This window comes from Petaurus breviceps, unplaced genomic scaffold (genome assembly GCF_028583685.1).
Source record: "Petaurus breviceps papuanus isolate PSGF00001 unplaced genomic scaffold, PetGlider_PUasm1.0 91133, whole genome shotgun sequence".
Taxonomy (NCBI): Eukaryota; Metazoa; Chordata; class Mammalia; order Diprotodontia; family Petauridae; genus Petaurus; species Petaurus breviceps.
The window spans coordinates 25,887,800-25,895,265 of NW_027187419.1; positions in this window are offsets into that span (position 1 = coordinate 25,887,800).

Sequence of the window (7,466 nt, forward strand, 5' to 3'; positions counted from 1 at the left end):
TGAATTCCAGATTCATTCCCTTCCTCCCTTGTCACCCACCCTTACTGAGAAGATAAGCAGTTCAGTATAGGTTGTACGTGTGTGGCTAATGCAAAACAATAACATAGTTGATATATTGTAAAAGACTGAATATATTTCCCTCCCTCCTATCCCAACTCCCACTTGTTCTATTCTTTATTTTGATCCTGTCCCTTTTCAAAAGTGGGTGCTTCCAACTTCCTTGCCCCCCAGCCTGCCCTTCTTTCCATCATTCCCCTCTCATCCCCTTCCCCCCCCCCCCCCCGCCACTCTCCTATAGGGTGAGATATGCTCTTTAGTGTGAATTTCATTACATCCTCAAGCAAAATTCAATGGGAATAAGGTTGACCCATTCCTTTTGCCTTCCTATTCTTCCCCTCCATTGTAACCATTTTCCCTTACCTCTTCTATATGAGATAGTTTACCCCATTCTATCTCTCCCCATCTCCTCTAATTATATTCCTTTCTCACCTCTTAATTTCACATTTTAAGTATCATCCCTTCCTGTTAAATTGGTCCTATATATATATTCCCTTCAACTACTGAGAAAAGTTCCATAAGTTACAAATAATTTTTTTTATGTTAATAGTTCAACTTTGGTAAGTTCCTTATGATTTCTTTTCCCTGTTTACCTTCTCATGCTTCTCTGGCTTCTTGTATCTGAATGTCAAATTTTCTATTCAACTCGTGTTTTTTTTAACAAGAATGATTGAAAGTCCTCTATTTCACTGAATGTTCATATTCTCCCCTGAAACATGATACTCAGTTTTGCTGGGTAGGTGACTCTCAGATTTGATCCAGGCTCATTTGACCTCCAGAATATCATATTCCTCAGTAGAAGCTGCCAGATCCTTCGGTATTCTGATTGGGTTTCCACAATATTCAAATTGATTCCTCCTGGATGCTTGTAATATTCTCCCCATAATCTGGGAATTCTGGAACCTGGATATAATATTCCTAGGAGTTTTCTTTTTGGGATCTTTTTCAGGAGGTGATTGGTGGATTCTTTCAACCTCTATTTTGCCCACTGATTCTAAAACATCACGGCAGTTTTCTTTGAGAAATTCCTGGAGGATGATTTCTAGGTTCTTACTTTGATCATGGCTTTCAGTTAGTCCAATAATTTCTAAATTATCTCTCTTGGATATATTTTCCAGGTCAGTGGTTTTTCCCATGAGGTATTTCACATTGCCTTCTATTATTTCATTTGTTTGGATCTGTTTAACAGAATCTTGATTTCTCATAAAGTCATTAGCTTCCTTTTTGCTCCAATCTAATTCTGAAACAATGATTCTCCTCATTGAACTTTTGAGATTCTTTTTCCATCTGGCAAATTTGGCTTTTTAAGGCATTCTTCTCCTCATTGCCTTTTTGAGCCTCCTTTGCCATTTGAGTCAGTCTGTTTTTTAAGGTATTATTTTCCTCAGTCAGGCTGTTGACTCTCATTTCATAATTTTCTTGCATCATTCTCATTTCTCTTCCCAATTATTCCTCCACTTCTCTTGTCTGCTTCTTAAGGTCCTCTATGGCCTGTAACAAGCTTGTATTTTTCTTTGAAGCTTTTGGTACAGGAGTTCTGACTTCACTGTCTTCCTCCTGTTCCATGCTTTGCTCCCTTTTGTCCCCAAAATAGGATTCTAATGTTGGAATCTTCTGTCTGCCTTTGTTTCCTTTGCCTGGTCATGTGGGCCCTCAGTCACTTGACCCCTGGGCTTTTTGGCACAGTAGGACTCTGCCACCAGACAGGGGAGCTTTCATCCCAAACACTGGGGTTTTCTCAGCTGCTGGAGGTATTAGATGGGTGCCCTCTCTGAGGTCTCCACAAGCTCTGGCAAGCTGGACACACTCCCCAGGACCTCTACCCTAGACTGCAATCCAGAACCAAGAAATTTAAAACAAAAGTGATTATACCTCATACTTGTGCTTGGTCTCCCTACACTCTGCAGGCCAAAAGCTGAAGCTGCAGCATGGCATTGGCTGACTGTGTTGGAGTCTCAACGGCTTCTCACCCTGGCAGCACTCCCACTTACTGGGTCCCAAAGTCCACACTGCACTGACCTCTCCCTTTGTCTTTTGCATCTATGTGTTGATAAATCTGGAAATGGCCACAGCTGCTGCTGATGTGGAGTCCCTCCTGCTGGGGGCTGGTCAGGCCTGCCCTGGGGCTAAAGCCTAGGCATGGGGCTGGGCTGGGCTCCCCAGCACTGCACTGGCCAATTCCTGCTGGCCTGCCAGGCTGTCTTCAGTGGGAGGTTAGCTTCTCTGTGTCATTTTGTGGGTTTTGCACCTCCAAAATTTGTTTAGAGTCCCCTTTTTATACAGATTGGGGAAGGTGGAAGCCAGAGCCGCGGGGAGGTCCTGTGTCTACTCTGCCATCTTGACTCCCCCCTCTCATCCTTATTCCTAGCCAGTACTCTATAGCAGTGTCTTTCAGGCAGGAAACATATAATCCATGCCTGCTTGATTAAGTTAAATTAGTACTGGAAGCCAGTTCTTTTAACTCTTAGCCAGGTGCTTTCCAGTTTATGCTTGTTTATGCTGGTAGATTTAAATACACAGAAATTTATATTTCAAAGAATTCATAGAATGTTTCATTTAAAGAGAATTATCAGTATATTTGTTTAAAAAGGGAAAACATTCAGAACACAACATTTACATTGTGCTATGCATACAGTTGAAATTTTTTAAAATGTGCAATGAAATGTACTTATATGTACAATTTTATTACAATCTTTTATTTACCTTTATTTTCATAATTAAAAAAATAAAATAAATCACCTATGCTCTGCTGCTAGGACTTAATCCATGTATGTCTTAGCAGTCACATGTTTTATTGGGATTCAATAAGTGTACTTGACAAATATTAGTTAATTGACTGTTGTCAGAATGTAGTGTAAAATATTTTGAGTCATTTTCATATGTATGCGTATGTGTGCATGTATACATACAAACACATGCTCACACTCATACATTTAGACATACAATCACTGTTTTCCATTCATACTCCAAATCATCTCTTGACCCAATCTGATTTGACCTTTGTCTTTCCCACTCTACTGGAACAGGGACAGTTATGGCTTCCTTTCCCTTTCTTTTATGCAAATCCCAAATTTCTTCTCTCCCCTCATCCTTCTTGACTATTTTATTGTGGATGAATATACTGCATTACTCTGTTCCCAATGATAAAGTAATGTAAAGAAAATAATTCCATGCTAACAAATGAAAGGCAATCTTCAATTCACCGTGTGAGCTTATTTCAGTAATACTTTTACTTTGGGTCTCCTCAAGCAAAGAGGCATTTGGAGACTTTTAAGGGTCTGGGAGAATAGGGGAAAGAGTTTTGGATTGATTATCCAATGGAATAAATTGTTGAATTGTAGTGAACTATAGCCAATATTTTAGTGTTCATTACTATAAGCTCTCTGGATACAAATGATAACAAGAAAGACAACCCTTGCCCTCAAGGAATGTACAATCTAACGGGGGCAAACAGTATACTGGAAAATATAGCAAAGTGAGAGGAAGACCATTGACACCCTATTTGTAGAATTGAAAACAGAGCAACAGATACATAGTGGAGTGAGATTATACACACACACACACCCCTACATAAACATGCACACATATAAATGTGTGCATATCTACTGATGATAAAAGAAACCAAAACTTAAATTTCATAATCAGAATATTTTTAAGATAAAAGTAGAGAATGAGAGCAACTGTTATTTCAAATTATAGAGCCATTATAGAATTCCACTGTTCCTGGAACTATTTCATAGAATAAATAATGACTTAAATGAAAGTTTTAGTACAATATTGATATCTGGGGTGAACTAAAAGAAGAAATAATACGTCTTATTTACCTATAACATCTGTTCCTGCTTTTACTCTTTATCTTCTTGAAGTTGTATTTGTTGTATTTCAGTGGAGGGTGAGAATTGGCAGAGCAACTACTGATGAGTTGTAATGGTAATGAACTTGCCCAAGGTTACATGGCTACTTTTATTTTTTTGTGGGTGTTAAGTGTCTTAGGCCGGAACCAAACTTGGGTCCTCCTGACCCCAGGGCCAGTGCTTTACTCACTGCACCACCTAGCCATCCCAACCAATTACTTTTCAAGAAATATATTACCAGAATTATATTTATTATTTCTATTGAAAAAGTAAATGCATTTCTGAAAACTGTATCAATTAATTTCTTGACTTTCTTATAAGATGAAATTTGTAGAAAAAACAATGGGATACTCAAAATATGAAGTATAATTAAAACAATGGGATGAATAATTGAATGGAAATAGTGTTTGTCAAAAGATCATTAGGTATTAGCGATTGATCTAAACAGTGACAGTATTCAACGAAACTCCTCCATCTTCATAGAGTTCTTGAAATTACTTACAGAAAAATCTAACTGACTTCCACTGAACTAAGAAAGAATGAGGGAGAAAATTACAGGCACATAAAATTCAGATGCCACTATTATTGAAAACAACAAGTTCCATCACATCAGTATTGAAAATGAGAACTCTTTCTTTTTTATTAGTATTTCAAAGTATTTAGTTAATCAGAGGAATAGATAATAAAAGATAATGTATAGGTAATAGAGGTTATAGTGGTATAGATAATAGAGATTATAGTCATATTTATTTTTGAAAGTGTAAAGTTATGACTATGGGTTTCTATTTTGTTGTTGGTCAGTCAACTCATTTGAGTTTGATTCTTTGTGACTTCTTTAGGTGTTTCATTGGCCAAGATACTGGAATTGTTTGTCATTTCCATCAGATCACTTTACAGATGAGAGAATTGAGGCAAAGAGGGTTAGGGGACTTGTCCAGGGTCACACAGCTAGTGTGTGACTAGAGGCTAAATTTGAGGCTAGATTTGAACTGCAGAAGATGAGTCTTCCTGGTTCTAGGTCTGGCATTCTATCCACTGCACCACATAGCTGCCCATGAGCCTCCATTTCATCTATTAATTGGAGAAGTAGTTGTTATAGTCAAAACCATACTGCACTTAGAGTCAGGAGACCTGAGTTTCATTCTTGACTCAGACACCTAATATTTCTTATAACGTCACTGGCTTTCCCTTTCCCAGTTCTAATTTTCAAGGAGTCATTTTTTCCCTTAAGATTCTGGATTTATTTTTCTAATTAGTTGACTGTCTTTTCACAATTTTTTTTTGTTTTCCTTGGATAGTTGTTATTTCTAAAAAAGTTTTTCCTCACTCTCATTTAAGTCTTTTTCAGTTCATCTATGAATTCTTTTTAGGCAGGTGACCATTTCACCTTACTCCTTGGGGTGGGAGAGGTTTTTTCCTAAGTGAAATGGATGAATATTTACAAAAATTTTAATTGCCTAGATAAACAGAAGAGGAAATAAAATACCTAAATAAACCAATTCCAGAAAAAAATCTATTGAACAATCCATCAATGACATCTCTAAGAAAAAATGCAAGGGGGAGATGGAATTGCAAATGAATTCTACCAAACATTCAAATAAAAAAATAATTCCAATAAACTATTTAGAAAAATCAGAAGAGTCCTATCAAATTATTTTTATGATACAAATATGGTATCAATAAATTAGTCAGGAAAAGATAAAAGAGAGAAAGAAAATTGTAGATGAATTTCCCTAATGAATATTGATACAAAAAAAATTTAAATAATACATTAGCAAAGTGATTCCAGGAAATTGTCATGAGGATAATACACTCTGACTATTTGGGATCTATACCAGGAATGCAGGGATGGCTCAATATTAGAAAAATTATTAGCATAATTTACTATGTCAAAAAAAGTAACAGAATTCTTATGACTATCTAAATAGATGCAGAAAAAGCTTTTCACAAAATAGAAAACCCATTGTTAAAAAAAATACTAGAGAGCATAGGAATAAATTTAGTCTTCCTTAATCTAATAAATGCCATATATCTAAAGTCATCAGCAAGCATTTTATGCAGTGGGAATGAGTTCAAAGTATGCCCAATGAGATAAGGGATGAAATAAGAATGCCCATTATCACAAAGGCAATGCAAAATTGTACTAGAAATATTAGCTTTAGCAATAAGAGAAGAAAAAGAAAATGAAGGAATTAGAATAAGGAATAAAGAAACAAAGCTATCACTCTTTGTAGATGATATGATGGCATACTTGGAGAATCCTAGAAAAACAACTTAAAAAATACTTGAAATAATTAACAACTTGAGCAAAGTTACACGGCAAAATATAAACTCACATAAATCATTAGCATTTCTATATGCTACTAACAAAGCCCAACAGCAAGAGACAGAAAAGGGAAATTCCATTTAAAGTAACTGTAGACAATACAAAATATTTGGGAATCTATTTGCCAAGACAAACCTAGAAACTATAGAAACACAATTACAAAACACGTTTCACACAAATAAAGTCAGATATAAATAACTGGAAAAATATCAGCTGTTCCTGGGAAGGCCAAACTAATATAATAAAAATGACAATTCTGCTTAAATCAATTTACTTATTCAGTGCCATACCAATCACACTACCAAAAATTATTTTATAAATATAGAAAAAAATAATAAAATTCATTTATAAGAACAAAAAGTCTAGAATATAAAAAAAGGGAATTAATGAAAAATGCAAGGGAAGATGTCCTATATATATCATATCTAAAACTGTATTATAAAGCAGTAAGCATCAAAACTATTTGATACTTGGTAGGAGTGGTAGATTATTTTTTATTTTTTTTATTTTTTAATGTTGATTTGTGTTTTTATTTTTTTAAATTTTTTTCAAATGCTTTATTAACTTCTGATTTATATCATTCATTTCCGCCAGATTTTGAGTTACAAATTTTCTTCCCGTTTTTCCCCTACCCACCCCCCCAAAATAGCAGTCCCACAGGATATCCCCTCCCCCAATCTGCTCTCTCCTATACCCCTTTCAACTTTTCCAGTGTATCTCTATGCCCCAGTGCCTGTATATCTTATTTCCCAATTACATACAAAATAGTATTGATAATAGTATACACACATACATACATAGATACATATATACATACATACATATTTCAATATTTGATTTTAAAACTTTGAATTCCAGATTCATTCCCTTCCTCCCTTGTCACCCACCCTTACTGGGAAGATAAGCAGTTCAGTATAGGATGTACATGTGTGACTAATGCAAAACAATAGCATAGTAGATATATTATAAAAGACTAACTATATTTCCCTCCCTCCTATCCCACCTCCCACTTGTTCTATTTTCTACTTTGATCCCATCTCTTTTCAAAAGTGGATGCTTCCAACTTCCCTCCCCCAAGCCTGCCCTCCCTTTCATCATCCCCCCTCTCCTCCCCTTCCCCCCCTACTCTCCTGTAGGGTGAGATACCCTATTTAGTGTGTATTTCATTCCCTCCTCAAGACAAATTCAATGTGAAAAGGGTTGACCCATTCCCTTTTGCCCTCCTATTC